A 22,057-nucleotide genomic window follows, 5' to 3' on the forward strand; every position below is an offset into this window, starting at 1 on the left:
ATCATCTAAGGCCAGCCCTCTACTGGTATGCTTTTATCACTATTCCAGAATAGGGTATTGCGCACACACCATTCGAGGCCAGTCCTTTACGTATATACTTGTATCACGTATTCCAGAACAGAGCATTGTACACACACTTTTGGTGAAGGCAATGCCAGCAACCACGCACAAGAAAGACAATGAATAATGCACAGAACAACCCCCCGCAGAGAGGCCAACCGCATGTTCTGTAAGTTATCTGCTAAGGACGCAAAACTTTCCGTTGTCGAGGCCCATGCTGATGATAACAGATGCTAACCATAGGTCGAACGCTGTAGCTCGCAGGAGGAAGATACAATTGGTAGGAGTAGGAAAGAACGCGAGAGGGAACAGGGAGCGCGCGCTATGCTGGGGCTTCTTGTCGTGTTGAAGAGGCCTGTTGAACCCTACTGGCAGCCTCTCGGCTCCCGTCAGCCCTTGTTTATTTATTATTTTTTTTTAAGTTGTATATAGTGCTAGCTTGACCCGTAGGTATCAGAGCGCTTTACAAACACACTGTAAAAAAAACTAACGGAAATTGCATTACATAGTAGGAAGGTGGTATGGAAGCATAACAGATAAAAAATACAACATGACAACATGGCCTCAGTGTGATACATAAAGCGTCAATGCAGATTATAGCGGCACTGAGAGTCCCTCCTCAGAGGCCACACGTCCCAGCCCTGGGCCCGCGGCGGGCGCGGCGCTCCGAAGCCGACTCCATGTGTTTGTCATTATAGGGTCCGTGGCCGAGCGGCGGCAGAGCCGGCAGCCCTCCGCGCAGCGTCCTCCCCTGGGGCTCCCGCCTGCAGCCGGCCACTTCCTGAGCGGCACCGTGCCTCGACCCTGGACTGACGGACCGCAGAGGGGATGCCTTGCATGCAGAGAGCCTGGGGCTGAGGGGCCAGTGCGGGGGCACCCAGCCTACGCAGACCTTGGGGCCCCTCTGCAGCCGGCCACTTCCTCAGTGGCACCATGGCTCGATCCTGGGCTAACGGGACAGAAAGGGGATACCCAGCGTGCGCAGAGCCTGGGGCCCTCCCAGTGAGGGGGCACTCAAGACTGCGCAAACCTTGGGGCCCCTCTGAAGCAGGGCCCTTACTGAGCGGCACTCGATCCTGGGGCTGACGGGCCAGTGAGGGGACACACCATGCCCAGCGCAGGCACTGGGGCCCCTCTGCAGCCAGACCCTTACTGAGCGGTACTACGGCTTGGTTCTAGGGCTGACGGGGCCAGAGGAGAGATGGGGCGGCCGTAGGTCGGTAAGGCCCAGCCCTCCCCGCCCCCTCTCTACTTGGGGTCCCCAGTCTGCAGCCGACTATTTCCCTAGCGGCTCCGCGCTGTATCCAGAAGACTGAGAGGGAGGTGGGAAGGGGACAGCAGTGTCCCCTAGACTAGCTCGGGCTCACCATAGCTTGCACAGGGGCCCGTTTCTGCAGCCTGCCAATGTTTGTGCGGCACGGCGGCTGGGTACCGAGGTCTACCGGAGGCAGCCAATGGTTCCCAGTTCAGCTCAGGCCCACAGCCCCTCTCTCTTGCAGCAAGCCCCTTCCAAAGCGGCACAGCGGTTGATGCCCCAGTCTGAGGGGGGTAATGAAGGATTCTCAACACAATCCGGGCCTACAAACTCCCAGCACATAATAGACCCACACGTGTCCCCCCTGCACGAGATACCTCTGAGACATCCCTACGCCGCACGGTGTGACAATCTTCTAATGTACTTCCAGTGTGAACTTTGACTAGACTCCCCTGCGCGAGGTACCCCCTCGGACATCCCTACGCCGCCTCCCTCCTGGGTGATGATGAATGTACTTTGTGAACTGTCGCTAGAACCCCAGCCCAAGGTACCATCTCAGACATCACTCTGCGCGCGCTCTCAGCTTCCTCGGCATACGTGGCTCAGCTTCCTGCTGCATCCTCCCCATCAGAGCCCCTGACAGGACCTTGGTACGTCTCCTGGCACACCCGGCAGCCTTTGCCGCCACTTGAAAACACGCACACCAGATATCATTTGCGCACCCTGCTCTGTGTGCAGGAGGGCCCCCTCGCGCAAAGCTGAGCCGCCCCGGGCCATCTCCACTCAAGCTCAGCTCCATCGCGGTCACCCTAGGAGCCGGGGCAGGTCCTTGGCACAAGAGCGGCCCAAGATCACGTCACCTCCAGAAAACGAAGGGAGCAGACGGGCTGCCGCACGGTCCTGGCTGGCTCCGCAGCGCAGCGCATTTTATATGAAGGGCAAAGCCGGACATCTCACCTTACGAGTCACCCTCCGCGAAACACCCCGACTCAGAGATGTGCTTAAAACTGCCACTCCACAGAGGGCAAATAATGTGCATTCCATCCATCCAACCAATACCCCCGGTCCACAATCACACGCCAGTACTGCAGAGCACCGCAGCCCACATCTGCAGACATGAACTCAGCCCTGGAAAACAAAGCACAGAAACTTCTTTTCTGCACTGAAGTGCGTCTCACCAGCAATCACCAAACATAACCTCAAAATAACTCTGAAATAGAATTTTGTAGATTGTGTTCGAGGCAAACGTTATCCAAAACAGCGTGATATAAAAAAAAATACAGAGTGTAAAAGTCGGCCTCTTGCTTACCTTTTCAGTTCCAATAATCCAAAATAGTAAAAGTCCCAGAAAGTACCCAAAAAAGAAAAAAAAAAACAATCCAGTGTCTTTGCGCCTCGCTGCCTCTCTGTCCTCCTTTAGTTTCCCAACTGTGATGGTCTCCGAAACGCGCGTCTTGTAATTGATTCAATGTTATAGCCCATCCTTCTAAAAACTAATCATCTGTTTAAGTAAATAGCTGTCAGGAAATGAAACCCCCACCTCAGCCGCCTCCAGTGTAAGAGCCCAGAGATGGGAGCCAGGCGGGCGGGACAGCCGGGGGGCTCTTACTCTGACAGGGCTCTGTCTCCTCCTCCCACTAACCCCGCCAGCAGCAGGAGGGGAGAGGCCATATGTGGATTTTGGTGGCTTGGACTGTTTTTTTTGCAATTGCATGGAGCGAAAAAAACAGATCTCTCTGAATATTGCAACATCTACGAGTTTCATGAATGGGAACCCTGCGTCTTGTTGCACTCAGAAAGCCGGGCAAGGAGACACTGCTCGGGCGAGGGTGGCGGGAGTCCTGGGGCTCCCAGACAGCCGGGCAGGGAGACACACTGCACTGGCTTGGGTGGTGTGCGCCCTGCTGCCCCCAGAGAGCTGAGCAGGGAGAACACTGCACTGGCTTTGGTGGTGTGCGTCCTGGGGCCCCCAGAGAGCTGGGCAGGGAGACACACTGCACTGGCTTGGGTGGTGTGCGCCCTGCGGCCCCCAGAGAGCTGGGCAGGGAGACACACTGCACTGGCTTGGGTGGTGTGCGCCCTGCGGCCCCCAGAGAGCTGGGCAGGGAGACACACTGCACTGCAGCACTGGCTTTGGTGGTGTGCGTCCTGGGGCCCCCAGAGAGCTGGACAGGGAGACACACTGCACTGCTTTGGGTGGTGTGCGCCCTGCTGCCCCCAGAGAGCTGGGCAGGGAGAACACCGCACTGGCTTTGGTGGTGTGCGTCCTGGGGCCCCCAGAGAGCTGGACAGGAAGACACACTGCACTGGCTTGGGTGCAGTGCATCCTGCTGCACCCAGAGAGCTGAGCAGGGAGACACACTGCACTGGCTTGGGTGGCGTGCGTCCTGGGGCCCCCAGAGAGCTGGGCAGAGAGACACACTGCACTGGCTTGGGTGGCGTGCGTCCTGGGGCCCCCAGAGAGCCGGGCAGAGAGACACACTGCACTGGCTTTGGTGCAGTGCGTCCTGCTGCACCCAGAGAGCTGGGCACGGAGACACACTGCACTGGCTTGGATGCTGTGCGTCCTAGTGCTAAAGAGAAACGCAAGGAATATTTACATGCCCATACTGTAAATCTGGTAGCATGTGTGTGCGCTTACCTGCGTTTTAGTGCCGTTCTGTGTGTGTGTGCGCCTGAGTCTTGTGTGTGTGCTTGTGAGTCCGTAAAGGTGCTTGTATGTCTTCTTGCATACTTGCGTTTATTGAATATATAAATAAATTGCGTACCATTGTGTGTCTGTGTATCTTCTGTGCTTGGACGTGTATGGTGTTTGTGTGTGTCTTCAACACTTGTTTCTATGAGTGTTTTTATATGTGCGAGTGTGTGTGCTTTCTGTGTGTTACTAAGTATGTCTTTATCCGCGTGTCTGTGTGTGTTTACGTTCCTCACATATGTTAACTCCTGCTGTGGTGGACACAGAAACCCCCTTTGTTTGGCAAAATGTTGAAACTTATTTTTTAAACTTTCTCAAGCTAAAACACCCGCATCAGTAGACAGGTTAATATAATTATTTCTGCAAGAAAGCAAATATTCATCAAACATGCCGATAACTATGTGACTCTATTGGGCAACTGGGGGCTCTCGTCTTTGGGGAGAGCCCAGGGGCCACTGCCTTCAGCCATCATCGTGAGTTGGCTTTAGGGACACTTTGGCAGGGAGACGGGTTCAGATATCAGACGTCGTTCGTTGTTTAAACAAAAAAAAATGTAAGTCTTCCGCATACACAGTGCGCGTAGTCAGTCTGGTGCGTGTTTTTGGGCGGGCTCCACATTCTGGCATGTGTGCCCCGTGAGTGGGAGGCTGGACAAGGGGCAGTGCCCGCTGCCTTGGCAAACATGCCTGACAGGGGATTTTTGTGTAACAGCAGGGACAGGAGATGTCATACAAATGTGAAATAACGGATGTACGTCCCCATGCCACCTTTATGAGGGGGTGTTTTGGAAGCGCCTCGGAGTGTTTTCACAGCGCATGTGCCAATCACACAAACCCCATCGAGGAGCAGCACACAATGCCTGGATGTGTACGGAGGGAGCAGCAGCCATGTGTTCTTTGGCAAGCTTAGTTTTTAATAAAGTTAAAACCGGTCGGGCAGGGAGGGCATCTGACAGAGCGGGCTCACCCAGCGATCCCCTTACAGGGACACACGCTGAGCTGTTTATGTCTTTCCTACAGTTATGTGTGCGTTGCGGTTGGGGTGTGTTTGCGTGTCGAGTGAATCTAAGTTTTCTGCAGTGACAGTGTGTGAGCAGTTAGTGCAGCGAGGTTAATATTGGCCTATCCTCCAGGAAGGGAAAACATCACCATTTACTATTTGAATGACAGGGGGCGCTGGCGCTCTAGGAAAACACCCAGTTCCCCTCTTTCCAGCCAAGAAAAAAACAGTGCGGGGGCAGGGTACGATATTCGGCACTGAGAGCCACTCTTGCTGGAGTTGACATGGAATGCAAGTTCTGCGATTCCTGGAAATAAAAGACATTTACTGCTTCTACTGTGGTGCTTGCATTGCATGGGTTATGCTGAAATCTATGTTTGCCACCAGTACTGAACAAAACAAAAAGGCTAATAAAATCAATTCCCATACTTGTTTTATACATGCTCCACAACGCAGTCGTAAAACATCTGAGCGCTGAAAATTACGTGCTGGTATTGTCCGATTTAATAGTACACACATTTATATGATTCTTCCATTTTAAAAGCACTACCAGTAGAACAAGCAATGGTGGGACTACGACTATTATTTTAAAAATTTTATTATTGACTTTTTATATTGGTGAGAACTAGGTCCAGAGGACGGCAGAGCGCCTCACAATATTCTTTTCAACTCATAATACAATATATAACCAATAATTTGAGAGTTACAGCTGTTTCAAAACAACTGGCAGAATGAAAGGAAATCTTGCTGGTTTATTTGATTACATGTCCAACCGTTCAGTCATGCAGCAAATTCAGTAAAGACGTTGCAAACGTTTGTATATTTTTCTAAAGTATATGTTCAGGAGTCTCGAGGGCAAAAGCTCTGAAAGGATCTTTAAGTGTGACGTCATTTCGAAATGGAGTGTAAGGATAACATTTACAGAGATATTTCCCCAAAAAGGGGTGCCTTTTCAGTAGCCCTCGGTGGAAAGTTTTGATGCAGGTATAACATTGTGCAGAATGTGTGCCTGCAGGAGACCGTTTCTCACAGAACTCCCCGAGCCAGTCTTCCTTCGGTCAGTATTTCGCATGACCTTTGAACCAAAGGTAGGCCCTCGAGTTAAATTTTTAGTTCTGGCGATTGGCACGGCTGCTTGTTTTTACAATAATTACATGTATAATAAATAAGGCTCCTAGTTTTCTGTTTTCAATGATTGTTTACAGATAAATACAGACGGAGAGCAATGTGCTTCCTGTCTGTATTTTATTAAAAGCAGAAAAATACTGAAAATTGTGCTTCTTGTGAGTGACTTTCAAGGCTGTCCTTCATGTATTCAAAGCCAACATTTGAGCAGATAGACAGCATGGGGAGGTAAACACCAGGGTGAGATTTCCTTAAATACAGGCATATGTTACCATTTATTTGTATATAATGCTAATATTTACAGGTGGGTGTAGTGTTTTGCTATATTGGCTGCTTATTTTGCTAAAACGCAACAGGCATCCAAGTAAAAGCGCATTTTTATCAGTTAAAAAAATGTTGAAATTGACCATGTTATTACTCTATGTATTCTTAAAACGCAAAATAAATATGGATAAATAGCAATAAGAGGACCATAAAACAAATATGGATAAATACAGACGGAAATGTTAAAAAATCCATAAAACTGAGAGCCCTAATAATAAATGTGTAGGGGCTTTCAGCCACCCTTCTTCATCTACTGGTCTTTACTGAGTCACTCACATTTCCTTTCAATCCCTCGAGCATACAGCATGGGGAAGAGGGTCCGCCCACTTGAGCACGTAGACACAAAAAAGTAGTTCCCTTAAGTGGCAGGGAGAACCATGGAAATGTGTGCTTTTTAGAGCAAAACTACTTGTTTGCTTCAAGACAATGTTTTCTTTATGACTGATAAGGTTCTGGCAGGTTCGCCAACAATAAGGTTATGGAAAAACCAGGCCAAAATGAAACAAGCATTGACAAACGCACAAGGTTGGCAGCCAATGCAAGACCTGTTGGCTTTGTCAATACTACTAATAGGTGTATCTTGCCTCAATTCGGTGTTATTTTAAGGAGGAGGTGGCCAGTGTGAAATGGCCATATCTGGAGGAATTTGAGACTAGCCGAGCTGCGGAATAGCAGAAGACGCTAAAGGTGCTTGGCTTTTCTTAAGAACTCTTACGAGAAGTGAGTTGCTGCAGGCAAGGCAGGAGAGGACAAGAGACCACACTGGGGTTTTGAGGTCACCAGACCGTAGAAGAGGTTCGCACTTACAAAGTGATTTGAGTTGGACCAATGCTCTTTTGGTCAGATTGAGCACAGGGGCTTCAAGGTTACATTTCTTACCTAATGTGACTCTTGAGGATTGAGCCGATCCAACATTTGGAGGCTGAGAGCCAGCGAGCTGGGCAGCATTTATCCTGTCTCCATTCACATGGAAGACGCAGCTGAGACGAGTCTTAGCTGACTGCGTTTCAGTCTCTGCTTTTCAGTCACTCCTGTATGTTGATTACACAAGAGGGTAGGATTGAGAGGTCAGAGTTGGACTTCACCTTAAGGTATGACTGGCTGTAAACTGTATAAAGATGATGGCTCTTCTCCTGGAACAAGGGAACAGAATGGAAAAGCTCTCATATTAAAAGCTGTGTCTCTGCAGTTTTTCATTGGCTAGTAAAGGCGCAATTGAAATGGAATGAAGACAAAACTGAAATTCTCCTCTTTGGGGAGTTTCCGCCACGGTTCTGGCTAACTTTTTGGGCAGACGATGCACCCCCGCCTGATACTCAAAGTGATTCGGTAAAATATTGCGGATTATGTTTGATAATAGGCTGTCTTTTGGTCCCCAAATTAATAGGTGGCTGGGACCTGCTTTGAGATCATGAGATCACTAAGGAAATGTCCGCCTTTCTTGTGTTTTCATACAAAGCAAACAGTTATCCAGGCCTTGATGACGTCCCGAAACGACCATGTTAAAGCCCTTTATTTGGGTCTTCTGGAATATCTCTTGGACAGACTTCGGGTGACCCAGAAGGCGGCAGCTCGACTCGTGCTCAACCTGCCAAGGCTGACGCCTATTGGCTCTCATCTTAATGATCTCCATTGGCTGCCCATCAGGGACAGAGTGAAATCCAAGGCTACATGCAGCCCGCTACCGTATAAGACCTACTTATCGAAGTGCCAGATTCAGCTTCCACAGCCCTCTAAGACAGCTACGATCCGCTAATAAGTTTCTGGCATGCATCCCCAGGATCCGGAGACAGGGAGCAGGAGGGAGATCGCTTTCTTTGTTGGGTGCATCTGTCTGGAATCAGCTCCCCCTGGATTTACACTCCATTAGTGATCCATGTTTAAAAAACCCATTGAAAACCCTGGTTCTTCATGCAGGCCTAACTTTTTCCTCTCCTACTCTCAGCTAGTACTGCGCCGGGACTCTCCTCGGAGTCGCCGTGTGCAATATAAAGGAGTACATAATATCGAATCATATCATGATGAAGCTCCTTAGCATCCTCGTCTGCTACATCCCATACTCAGCTACATACATACAGGGCCATACTGAATCAATTCTCTGAGAAGATTCAAGATGCATTAAGCTTTACTGCCCCATTTAAATTGAACAGTCAAAACATGTCAAATAGAATAGAACTGAATAGAATAGAATAGAATCTTCAGATGTGCTCCATCTAAAACATGTGGGTAGAAGACTGGAGTGTAATGGGGGGAAGTCTCTCGAAACAAATGATTACAGCATCCAGGCAGCACTACACATTTTAGTAGATGACTACTGGATAGTCATATCAACTCTATATTTCTACTACTAGTACGAAGGCTGCAAATAGTTTCAAAGAACTTTTCACAGTCTGCAAAGAGCCTGTAATCCACCCCCTCCCACAACCCCCAATAACACTAGCAACCTCACTCCTACTCAGGGGCAGGGATGGTCTAGCTTTTTGATTTTTATGTTTATGTAAAAATAAATCACAGACATTCATGATAACATTGCCAAAGCAATAGTTTACTTTACAGATGAAAGTTTTAACATCAACCTGGTGAAATGCAAGCTTCTAACTTTCTCCAAACTGTCTGTGATGTTCATGACAAACATTTTTGGGTTCATTTTGCTGTCAGGCTCCCAATCTCATGCTGTGACTGCAGATTATTTGAAAAAGGTTGCAGGATCAGAATTAGAAGATGAATCTGTATTGTGTAATAACTTTTCTACAGCGAGAGGTGCACCCCACTGCACCTAAGCAGGTTATTGCCCTTGCTTTATTGGAGAAGCCTGTGCTGGATCCATCTATTACGTAGCAATGGTCCAGCTAAACCTGCGTACAGCTTCTGACGGACTGGACCAGTGAGCGTGCATCCAAGGCATTGGTTGGGACTAAGGTGCTGTCTTTTCAGGTGTGCAAAAGTTAGTGTGAGAAGTGAGGCCAATGTCTTTCTCTTTGAGATGCTGTCTTCTGGGTGTCCCCCGCGATCGGTGCGCCCTCTGGTCTTTAACATCGATATCTTACCCCTGGTCCAGATGATTTGTGACCAGAGTCTGCAGATCCATATTTATTCCTCAAACATGTAGATTTTGCCTGATTTTCATGGAATCTGTAAGAAGGTTAAGCTGGTACCAGGCGGCCTACGGCCTTGTATTTTTGGAATCAAGCCAACTGGTTCCGGGATAATGGAGATAGGACCGAAGTTTTGCTGTTTGGCTGTTGGGATGTCAAGCTTATTCTTCTTGGATGGCTCCGTTAGATGTCCCCGTACGAAAAGCAGGGAGGGAGGTCTCATAATGATTTTTGATGATTGTCCTCTGAGCCTGCGGTGAACGCTGTGGTAAAAGCATCTCACCACTATCTGCACTTGCAGTCGTAAGCCGGCTCTCTTCGGAAGATCAACTAAAGGATTCTCTTGATGCGGGTGGTGGACATCTCTTGAACATATATACATTCACTGACATTTTCCACTAAGATGCCTATCAAACTACACTTGGTCCAGAACAAAATAATCATAAACGTTTTCACTTTGAAAAAGTTTTAACCCTATGGTGCAAAATGTTGTGCTGGCTCACGCTGGGACAGCAAATTCAGCGGTGAGGATCGAAGTTAATGTGGAAATTGCTTGATATCAAGGCACAGGTTATCTTTCAAATCTGTTTCCTAGCGGAGTACAAAGCAGAAACCTACATCCAAGTTCAGACTCTGAATTGATGTTTATGACACATTTCAAGACTCACTTAGGGGACAAGTCTTTGAAGGTGAAGCTATAGAACTCTTGTCATGATAGAGTCAGGGGTGAAGCCAGCTCCTATGGCTTCAAATCACATCTGAAAGACAGCCTACCAGTTCAATTGCAACCACAACTTACTGCGCTGTATTATATTTCATTCTCTGTGATTATTTATAGTGTTATCAGTACACTATTTTACATTTGCTATATGTGTTTATGTTGTATGTGTGTGCTTTGAAACTATGCTTCGTGGGGCATTTATGACGCACATTAAAACTAATGAAGGCTAATATAACTGATGCAACCTGCCTAGCACCCTAGCTTTCTCATCTACTTGGGGGAAGAAAGGAAATATGAAAAACGTTGTTTATACGTTAGGAGAAAGGCTTTCTAAGGTTAATTTAAAAACGTGTCAAATGTTTTAAACAGGAGTATTTTACTGTATGAGTGAAATTTGCGAAGTTAGAGTTAGGGAAAAATGATTGCATTCATTTTCTTTGTAACTCTCAAATATTTAAGGCTTTTATTTACAACAGACATATACCAGTTTGAAGTTTTTCAGATTATTAAATAATCCCATTATTTATTATCTTAAAACCCTTTCAACACCAGGGATTCTATGCATCTCAGTGAAATGTATGGTGTATTTATAAAATGTAAGGGCAGTGAAAGGTCTATGAGCAGGTTGAGATAAATCCTGGGAAACCACGTGATAATACCTGTACCAATGTGTGTTTCATTATGTATTTATTACTATATCCCAAGTGTATAAGTGAAATCCTCGTCTATATTATTATTTTTAGGGCTTGCTTACAGACTTTGCCGAAATGCCTGCTGTGTGCAATACTAACATGTAGAGTGGGCTTTGGGTCAGCCTATGGCTTCTCGCTGGTTTGCTTTCTTGTCTATGTCATCTCCCTTCCTCTTCCTGTCTTTGTTTCTCCCCTGGTGCATAGCTTCTTTAGTTCAGTCAGTTCAAAGCAAGTTTATTTAGACCAATAGTCCTTAAACGTTTTTAAAACTTACATTAATACAAAAAATTGTAAATCACAGTCTTAAAAACATCATAAAATGTAATGTAATACACTCAATTGTCCTATCCACAGTTCACAGCTTCTTTACCATTCTTTTGATTGGGTGACCTACTTGTATCCTTCCAGCCCTGATATCAAGGAACTCGTTTATGCTTTGGCATTCCTTGGAAGTGCGTGTGTTTCTTAATCTCTCCGGTGAGCCGCTCCCCTTCACTCTCCATGTTGTTCTGCCCACCCAGCCTCCTTTCAGCCCGTCCATTGCTTCCTCTGACCGATTTGGCTTTTCCCTGTAACACCCCCCCCCCCCCCCCCACTCCTTCTGTTGCTTTCGTACCCTCTACCTCCTGCTTTCCCGTTGCTCTTCCATCCACCCCCATCCAGTTTTTAAAATTTAAATTTTCTTTTTTTTTGTCTGGCTGAGGTCATTTCCCTATTATGTGCTTTTACTCACTTTTCTTAAAATTCCTTCTCCAAAAAGGATGTCGTCCATCTCACAATGGACGACTAAAGCTAAGGAAGCAGATGTGCAAAATAAACGAGTGCCTGCATGGTGAAGCAGGGGGAGGTGTGTTATCAGTCTAGGGCTATCCATCTTGGCGTCTATATTTTGATGATGCTGCTCAGCATCGACAACGACCTTTTTCTCTTCTTTTTACCCATGTTGTTCAGCATTAGCAACAAGCACTGGCAAAGCCAAAAAGTGGATAATGTCTTTCAAAGGCAAGACCTATTATTTCTGTCTAGGCTTGTGTGTTTTTAAAGTGCACTTTACCAACCACCCAACGGTAGTGTGGCACAGAGCACCGACAAGCTCCTTCTCTGCGACACTGCCTGGGACATACCACAGAAATTACCAGTGGGGGAGGGTGCAGGTGGAGGCCAATCCACAGATGTGATGTCGAGGTGTGGGGTGGTAAGGCCGTATCCCCAACACTACCAGTCAAATAAATGCTCAATGGTTAAAAACAAAAACAAAGCTCCCCCCCCCCCACCAAAAAAAAACTATAGCCACTCCACGTTCTCCTTGTGTTGTGCTGCCCTCACTTTCTGCACCACTGCCAGGGCACTACGTGAACACTTCTGCATGGGCCCCCTCCCCCATCCCCCCGCTCTGCCTGCAGCATTATTTTTTCTCCTGGCTTGTTCTCTGCTCATACCTCTACAGCTTGGGGGACTGGGAGGCTCAATATTGCTTCCACATGTCCCCGCAGGAAATCATGGCAGTCTGCAGAACAGAGCCCCTTGTTCGGAATGTGAAGGGGAACTACCGTACTGCTCGGAAACGGCGCGCAACACAAATCCTCTGCGGTATCTGGAGCGAAGGGGCTGAGCCGGCCCCTGGTTTCAAGCTCTTTCACAAACACTTCCCAACAGACCCTCTGAAGAGAAAGACGGCGATTTTGCGATTTTTGAGCGGCCGCTCTGAATGTTTTTGTTTGGGCTTTTGTTTGGGTCTCTTTTAAGGTTCAAGAGAAAAATAACTTGAAACTGTAGCTGTCCAATGTTAAGCATGACATATATTTTGTCCCTGTTCGGAGCAATTTTGCATTGAATTACACATGTTCTACTATTTTAAGACCACGTGAGGCCAGACATTTTATCATTGCATGTTACATTTTCAGAAACAGGCTCACTCAAAAAACACAACTGAAATGTGTATTGTCATACCAGTGACGTAGAAATCCGATGACACTGGGTGGAGATAGTAAGTGTAGGCTAAGAGATGGAGTGAGGCTGGGGTACACAAAGAGAGAAAGGAATGAGTTCCCAGGTGGGGCCCTTGGAAGGTGGGAGCCCTGGGTGATTGGAGCCTTTGTCCATGCCTTACCACGCCTCTGGACTGTGGGTACTCTGTGCGGAGACGTGGAACAGCATTTCCGCAATCAAACTTCCCCCCTCATACTTTTCGGGGGTACAAATGTTCCCAACTGTAAGAGCCGGACTCTGGTGTGGGCCGCCATCCTCTCTTTTCAGACTGGCGCTTTCAGTCCGAATGTCATTCAGGAATGAGCTCGGTTGTGGATTCGGGTATAAAGCTATCATATTTGCTGTTGGGCCAAGGTCTGGTGACGCTCTCCAGACACCCGATGTAATGACATTAAAGGATTGGAGGGGCGCGGCTCCCCGCGGCCCCCGGCCGGCCCCCCGCGGGGGCTGAGCCCGGGCTGCTTGAGCCTGTATTGTCCCAGTGTAAATGGGCCGCGCGGGGGAGATTAGATTAGCCGGTATCAGGGGGCGAGGCAGCGGCCCTGTGATAAAGGCGCCCGCTGCCCCTCACACCGGGCGCTGCCTCCTCCTCGGCGGCAACAGATGTGGCGGCCGGGCACAGAGGGCGGCACATACCTGCCAGCTCCTTCTGCTTGTCATTACCGGGGGCTCATTTGAATAATTTCTTTGTTTTTCATCATTACCCAGTGCTCGCTAAAGGCTTCCATGTGTGCTACTCCCAGCAGTGCTTGGAAAACACAGCCCCCTCCACCCCCGTCCTCAGGGCAGAGCAGGGGACATGTCAGAGGGGAGACAGCTTGTCACATTAAGCTCTGGGTGAAGCAATCCATCACACCTCTCACAGAATAATATCGCAGCATTTCGAGATTTTTTGGGGCAAACTCTGATTTCATTAACTGTTATAGTCCGGCTTCGTGTAGACTTAAGGAACTGTTGTCATGTCTACTTTGAATTGAAAGACTCTCTCTCCCTCTATTCCCCACACTCGCTCTGTTTATCCCTCTCAGTCTCGTCCTTTCTCTCGCTTTCTATCTCTTTCCGCTCTCTCTCTCAGACTTCACCCTCTCTCTCTTTGCCTGCCTCACTGCAGTCGATCTATCCATCCGTGTATCTACTTGTATTGTATTTCAACACTTATATAGTGCTTACCACCCCTATGTGGGGCGCTGAAGCGCTTGACAACATGGGTAGCATGCTACACCGTGTAGGGAGTTTAGTTGGAAGTGCGTTGTCTTTATTTTGATCCTGTATCTGTCTAAGGGTCAGATTTATATCTTGGTGGAGAGGGAACTTGTAGAATTTAGATGAGTGGACGTATAGCCATTTTTCAAATCCTGCCACCTTCAGAAAAACATGACAGTGAGGGGCACTGGAAAGTGCTAAACGCTCTCTTGCCATGGGAGGAAACTACCATGGCGAGGGGGTCATTGTTTATTTTATTTTCAAAAAGAAACCCCAGTTTTCGGATTTTATTTTTGAAAATAAAAATAACTTGCATCTTTGACGTACTGCTCTGTTATGTTTGACGGTGCTGTCCAGCAAATGTACAATGCATTGGCAGGGAACGTCAAGGCGACTGTTCCTGCCAATGCTTGAAATGTTCCACGGGCTGGCGGACATTAAAAAATGTGTCGGGCACACCTCTATCAGGGAAGAGAGTCATTTACTCTGTCTCCTTGGTGGAAGACGGGCCGTCCCCCAAAAAATAAATCAGGCCCTACAGCTATCTCCATGTCTATTTCTTCATTAGTCATATTTGTCTTTTAGTCACTGTATGCTTAACAAATAAAATAGTCCCTATTTTTCTTATCAATGCCTGTATACAAACTGATGTAAACACCACATACTAAACAGATACATTAAGGCTACATGAGTTATACTGAAAAATGAGGAATTCAATTTTAAAGACATGGCAGAGAGGCAGTAGTGAGATGATTTTAAATGATATTAAAGTAGTCCCTTTTAAAGCACAATCTATAGTGATCACTCCTGAACGGAGTTAGCAAACAACAAGTTCTCAAAACTGTGTGAGGAGCCATGCCTTGCAACAAGAAGTCCTTCTTGAGTTGGGACACTGATATCATGAAAGGTATGAACATGTCCTTCTACAAGGGTGGACATGCAAAAAGGAGCCCTTCTCAATGATGGACACTGACATTGTGAAATGCATAAACATGTTCTTCTGCAAGGTTCAACATACCAAAGGAGAAAATATCTTGAATATCAAAAAGTGCATGTAAAACCGGTAAGTAACGGCATACCTGGGCTTATATATATATATATGTATGTAAATATATATTCACTGAAAAAACCATAGGTTTCCGGCACATTATAGTTAGGAATTAGCATTTAAAAAACCTTAGAAATTCACTGAAAAAACCATAGGTTTCAGGGGCGTTATAGTTAGCTGGACTTTTCACTCGTACAAAACCATTGAAATTCCCCCGTTATAGTTAGTTCAGCTAACTATAACTTGCGCGCCCGCGATGCACTGCTGATGACGTCACATATTACATCACTCATGATGACATCTCAAATGACATAACTGATGACATCACTGATGACATCATCCAGTGAATGTGTGTTTTTCTGAAAATTACATATGTTTTATATATGTATATCTCAAGGTCGATGGAAGAATAAATGGGTATATAAGTGTCTAAATGGATGATTTGTTTTTGTAAAATTGATTGTATAACTGACTGATTAAGTGTATCTTAGTGAATACATGGGTTAGTGAGTAATGTTTAAATATGTAAACATCTGTATCAGTCTCTCACTTTGTGTATAAGTGGCTGCATGGGTTGGTGAGTAGCTACATGAGTGTCTATATAGGTTATTAGTTGGTTTTTTGAGTATCAGTATGAGTGTCTGAGTGTCTGTATGGTTCGGTAGGGGGTATTACGTAGTGCATAGGAGAATGAATGAGTGACTCACTGTTTGTATGTGTTGAAGACAGCATGTGTGCAGGACTGTATGGGTGGATGAGTGTGTGCATGGGTGTGTTAGTGAGTGAATGACTGTCTCAATAGTGTCTTTATGAGTAACTACATATGTTTTAAACTAGTATATGTGACTATTGGTGTAAATAAGTGAGTATATGTGAGAGTGAGAGATTGAAAGAGTCCCTGTATGAATAAGTATGTGTTTCTATAAGTGATTGTTATAAAGACTAAGTATGTGTAAGTTTTTGTAGAAGTAAGTGTGGTGGTGTGTGTATAACTGTATATGCAAGTAAATGGATGTTTGATTCTTTATTAGCATGAGTGACTATGTGTGTGAGTAACTCTATGGATGAGTGGCGTTGTGTAACAGGATGTATAGGTGTATGAGTACATATGATGAGTGAGTACATGTATGAGTGACTGTATAGGACTATTGGTGAATGAGTGGATGTGTATGTGGATCTTAGAATTACTGAATAGGTTGTTGTAACTGATATTGGTATGTCCATTGTTTTGAAAATTTTGGTTTCTATTTTTGAATGTGTGTATCAAAGATTATATTAGGGGGAGAGGAGGTCTGCCACTCTATCACAAGGATGATGTCATCAGTGATGTCATTTGAGATGTCATCAGTGATGTCATGAGTGATGTCACTGACCATGTCATGAGTGATGTAATATGTGACGTCATCAGCAGTGCATTGCATGCGCGCAAGTTATAGTTAGCTGAACTAACTATAACGGGGGAATTTCAATGGTTTTGTACGAGTGAAAAGTCCAGCTAAATATAACGCCCCTGAAACCTATGGTTTTTTCAGTGATTTTCTAAGGTTTTTTTAAATGCTAATTCCTAACTATAATGTGCCTGAAACCTATGGATCTTTCAGTGAATATCAAAGGTTTTTTAAAATGCGAATTTCTAACTATGCCTACAGAGATAGGACATGTGAAGAAAGAAGAAAAAACGCACAGAAAGAAAAAAAAGAAATGCAGAAAGAAGCAACAGAAGTCCTTAAAGACGAAGAAAAGTGCAGGAAGAAGGATAACGTGCAGAAAGAACAAACAGAAGAGCAGAAAGAAGCCTTGTTGCAAAATCATCCTGTACCCTCAACTTTTTCAGACGTTTACTGGTGGTAACTGAGACTAACCAGAGCCAGTGCTATGGTAAAAGACACTCAGAATACAGTGAAAACACCTACATATACTAGGGAACACTATGCGTTGGGGTCCCCCTGTGATCAGCATGACCTCCTCTGTAAGCCCCTTGTATATAATAGGGCAGGGGATTAAAACTACCTCTTAAAACGCGCCACAGGGCGTGTTTGCACACGTCACCTAAGGCCCCGTCAACTCACTTCCCCACTGTGTAAACACTCCCTGTGGCCGTTTTACGTTGGGAAGTTAAGTCCCCTTGAATCCTGAGGGTCCCTAGGGTCCAACTAGACCACTAGGTACCTCCAGTTAGCGCCACAGAGCTGCGTTGCAGAGAGATGTAAAAAGGGGCACGGACTAGACCACCTGTCTGCAAGACATCGCAGTGGCGCTTACTGGAAGCACCGGGTGGGCTAGTTGGCCCCCAGGGTCCCTCAGGATTGAAGGGGAATTATTTCCCCATCTTAAAACGCGCCATAGGGCGTGTTTGCACACGTCACCTCAGGCCCCGTCCCCTCCCTTCCCCACTGTGTAAACACGCCCTGTGGCCGTTTTCTAAGTTGGGAGATTAAGTCCCCTTGAATCCTGAGGATCCCTAGGGGCAAAATAGCCCAGTAGGTACGTCCAGAAAGCGCCACAGAGCTGCGTTGCATAGAGGTGTAAAAAGGGGCGTGGCCTCAGAACACCTGTCTGCAACGCAGCTCCCTGGCGCATACTGGAGATACCTGTTGGGCTAGTTGGCCCTCAGGAACCCTCAGTATTGAAGAGGAATTAATTCCCCAACTTACAACTGTCCAGGGGGCGCGTTTGCAGAGTGCTGCAAGGAGGGGGCGTGGCCTCCGGCGCGATGCCGGTCTTTTATTTATTTTATTTTTTTAAGACGGAGGGCTGTGTGGCCCCCCTTCTTTTTCTAATTTACTGGGCCTGGGGACCCCATCCGCCAGGGCCTGCACTGCACCCTAATGTTTTTTTGTTGAAAAAAATAAATTTGGCCCTCCCAAGACCTTAATTGGCCCCAGGGACCCCAATCTCCGGGTCATGGCCTTTTTTTTTTTTTAATTCTTTAGGAGGGGGCTGCGTTGCCCCCCTCCTCAGGCCACTTATGGCCCCGGGGACCCCATCCCCCGGGGCGGCCTTTGTTTTTTATTATTTAAAAAATATATATATTTATAGAAACACCTAGGACATGCTGGACAAACCGTATGTACCTATCACCATGACGATTTGCGTGATATTCATTAAAAGGCGACTATGCATAGAATGAATCCACATGGAATGTATTTACACTGCTAGTGAAGCTCTGACGTGTCTGACGCCCTACCGTGCCTAATCCCGGCGCCCCCGCCAGTGGGTACTCTCCAAGTAGACACCCTTGTCGTTTATTTATACAAACATGGGTAGCTATTGACGGGCACATTTAATATACACGCACACCAAGCCATTCAAAGGGGATTCGGCAAAAATTCGACCAAACTATGCAAGAAACTCCTCTCACGGTTAATAAAACACACATCCACCGCCGGATGTGTAATACTTTTTATTTTACTCTCTGGAAAGGAGACGAACCTCACTTTAGAGTCACAATGTATTGCATATTATATTTCACGCCCCGGTTCATCTTATATCACACGTTTTGGTGCATAGTTTATACCATATACTATATCTAGTTTTCATTTTCAATCGTGCTCTCAGGTCTATGTTCTATATAACACTGCGTCCACCTACCCTTTTCACGGGCATTACATTTTGCGATGGGGGGTGGAGGGTCAGGGGGTGTTTCTGCCAAGTGAGCCCGGAGTCACAGTCACAAACGTCCTCTTCTTCCTGAATAAAAGTGAGATTATGCTGCATACTTGTTCATATTTTTTTTTTTATTTTTTATTTTTATAAAACCTTTATTTTGGTAAATGCACAATACACAGCGTCTGCCTACAACCCCTCGGGGCCGGCCGCTATGACATATCAGAAAAGGATAAAAGAAAAAGAAAAAAAAACCAATTGGGCAGAGCGCCGTTAAAGCAATCTCTGAGTGAAAAGTACCGTGTAGAACATAGAACAATAATGTCAGGATAAGAAAAGGTTTAATTTTATGATTTTGTCGAGTACAATGTAGTAAACTACGAAAAGAGTCGAAGCTGATCACTGACCAGGAGAGACATCACCGTTCACGGAGCACCCAGAAGGAGGCGTTATATAGGAAGGCATTTGTAAGGAAACAGGTGGCCACCATCCAGGAACTAAGAGCAAACGCTATACCACAGAATGATAGAACACAATAAACTCCCTACTAACACTGAACCCCGACCCCGAAGAAACAAAGAAACATAGAAGAGAAAGAAACCGAAGAAGAAGAGAGAAAGAAAGAGAAAGAGGGCCATAGAGACAAAGAAAAGACATAGAACACATCCCATCCCCCCACCCTGCATACCAGCGGAAGGCCACGGCCCACCCCCCCCCAATAGGCATGCCTGTCGCCCCGAAAGAACCCCAAGTGGGAAAGAGAGTCTGGAGAGTGGGAAAGAACATCCCAGTCTCCGACTCCCAGAGAAGGCAGGAGGAGGAAATTTTACATACCCCCGGTCACCACCAGCCCCATAAGCATCCCCCACCCTGAATATCATCAGCACAACTGAAGTAGCAAGCAAAGCAGCAGGTGGGGAGACTCCATTCCAAATGTGCGAATAAATCAGATAATTAGCAGTCCCATCCTAGTCCCCGCCCGCCAATACGTACAGCAAACTAAAGGAAATCGCCCAGCCCTGGCCCGATCCTAAGTGGCCCCACAGATCCACCCCCGCAATCAACAATAGCAAATTACACGCATGCGGCACATCAGATACATAGACAAATATTCTAGTCCGGGTCATGCCAGGCGGTCAGGCAGGATCATCAAGGGAGGCAACATCAGCCCTGGCCAGATCGCTGAAACCCCACCAAGCATGGCCACCGCTGGGAGTGTACCTCAGGCAGAACAAAGGAGCAAGATGGCCGCTCCCGGCATAGAAGACGCAGAGGAAGAGGAAGCGAGAGTTCCCAATCATAGACCATCACCACATCGATAGTGACCAACACAGTTTTCCCCACAGAACGGCACACACTCCGGCGATGTTGAGGAAGCCGTGGCAACACTTGCAGAGGCAGAGTCTCAGCTTGTAAAGTGGAAGGGAGCTTTGTATCTGCAACTTTGTCATTAAAAGAACACTCGACACTGTAGCCAGGGAGTGGACGTTCCACAGTATCCCCCTGTCGCCACATTGTATCCGCCTCGAAGGGAATGAGAGGCATTGGGGGGTCAGACAACCGCAGTAGTTCCCTGGATGGCATAGCGACATCGATCTTCCGCTCCAGTTCTCGAGTGTTTTGCCACCATGTCGCCCTCAAGTCTTCCAGGGCTAGAAGGATATCACCATAGGTCAGGTCTGCTCCCCGCTTCAGCATGTCGGCAGTATGCAAAGGCGCCACCGCGACACCCTCCAGCTCGACAGTAGGCAGGGCAGCTTGCGTCAGGGATATGGAGGCTTCCGTCTTTCCGGCGAGGTAGACCGGCACCGCCACCATTTTTGCAGTCAGCCCACATCGGAGGGGTGAGGGTGACTCCATAGGACGGAGGAATAGCATTTAAGGCAAGAAGAGATACTGCTCGCTATACGGGGCTCACACGATGTGAGAGCCCTCGGCTGTATAGCAATGCGGGCGGTGGGCGCTCTAAAACGGATACCGCTCTGACCGCTGGTAGCATGACAAAGGAAGGTTCGCCAGCCCGGACCCAATCATACAGGAATTCTCTCCGTCGCGAAGAAGGCTCCGCCAAGCCGCCCACTCCACAGCCGGTCACATTTCCCCAGGCGCCGGTCCGGCCCCAGGTCGTCTCACCGTACGTGATAAGCGGTGTCCGGTGGCGGTGGTCGGGCCAGAGTGCGTGGGCAAAGTCCAAAGTCGGCAAACTCTATGAATCCTCGACCAAAAAAGCCGGCGGGGACATCGGAGGAATGCGGAAAGTGTCAGCGCATTCGTGGTTACATTTGCTCGCGCCGTAGGCAGGATTAAAGATCAGGATGTCATGTAAACAGCAGACGGGCTGCGGAGCCGGGAGCTCAGACGTCCTGTCCGTCCGCCATCTTGGCTCCTCCCCACTTGTTCATATTTTAAGTAGTTCGCACAGACACACATTTTAAAAACAATAAAGTTCCTAATACCCACCTTCTCTGAACAGTTAGCTTGCTGCCCCATCCACCTCCTCCCTATCCTCTGTTGTCTGAATCCATGGACTAGCCTCCTCCCTCCTGCCATGCATGGTCTGATGTGCTGCCACTGCCCTCCCTTTAGCATGATGTACCAGTCCACTCCTCCTGCCCTCCATTGCCCAATTCTATGGCCCATCATTGACATCCTGCTTAGCCTCTGTGCTTAGCTTGCTGCCCCTATTCTCCTTCCCCCTGCCCTCCGATGTCTTTGTGCATGCCCCTGCTCCATCCTTTTTGCCCACCATGTTCCATGGACCTGCCACTCCTATCTACTCTGAGTGTTCTGTTGAGCTGCCACTCCCCTCCCACCTGTCTAGCATTGTCAGATGACTGTAACCTGTCCCTGCCACCTCCACCCTGCCTGTCAACATGCCATGCCCCTATCCCCTTCCTCCTGTCCTCCATGGTCCATTTTACTGCCCCACCCTTCTGCCCTCTCTGGTCTGTTGTGCTGCAACTGTTCCTCCTGCCTGCCAAGCGCGGTCTGTTGTGAGGCCCCTTCCCCTGAACTCTCTTGTCTGTGCCCAGGTCCTGACCCTCCCTTCTATCCTCCATGGTCCTTTGTGCATGCCCCTGCACCCTCCTTCTTGCCAATCATAGCCATTGTGCTGCCACTAACCCTCCCGCTTGCCATGCATGGTCTTCTGTGCTGCCATGGCCCTTCCCACCTTCCCTGTGTGGTCAGCTAGCTGCCCCTGACCCCCGCCCACCTTCCCTCCATGGTCTGTGTGTATGCCATCA

The 22,057-nt window shown here is 47.5% G+C and overlaps 1 protein-coding gene across 2 annotated transcripts in view; it reads right to left on the minus strand.

Moving 5' to 3' along the window:
• Positions 1-2,772, minus strand: part of PDGFRA (platelet derived growth factor receptor alpha) — a 75,575-nt gene extending 72,803 nt beyond the window's left edge. Inside the window, exon 1 of one of the 2 annotated variants that reach the window (XM_085642093.1) lies at positions 2,625-2,772. The gene's annotated coding sequence lies outside the window, so the exon portion shown is untranslated. The remainder of the gene's footprint in view (positions 1-2,624) is intronic. The other variant, XM_085642092.1, reaches the window with a different exon arrangement.
• Between the last annotated feature and the right edge of the window lie 19,285 nt (positions 2,773-22,057).

Source organism: Triturus cristatus, chromosome 2_2 (assembly GCF_964204655.1).
Source record: "Triturus cristatus chromosome 2_2, aTriCri1.1, whole genome shotgun sequence".
NCBI classification, from domain to species: domain Eukaryota; kingdom Metazoa; phylum Chordata; class Amphibia; order Caudata; family Salamandridae; genus Triturus; species Triturus cristatus.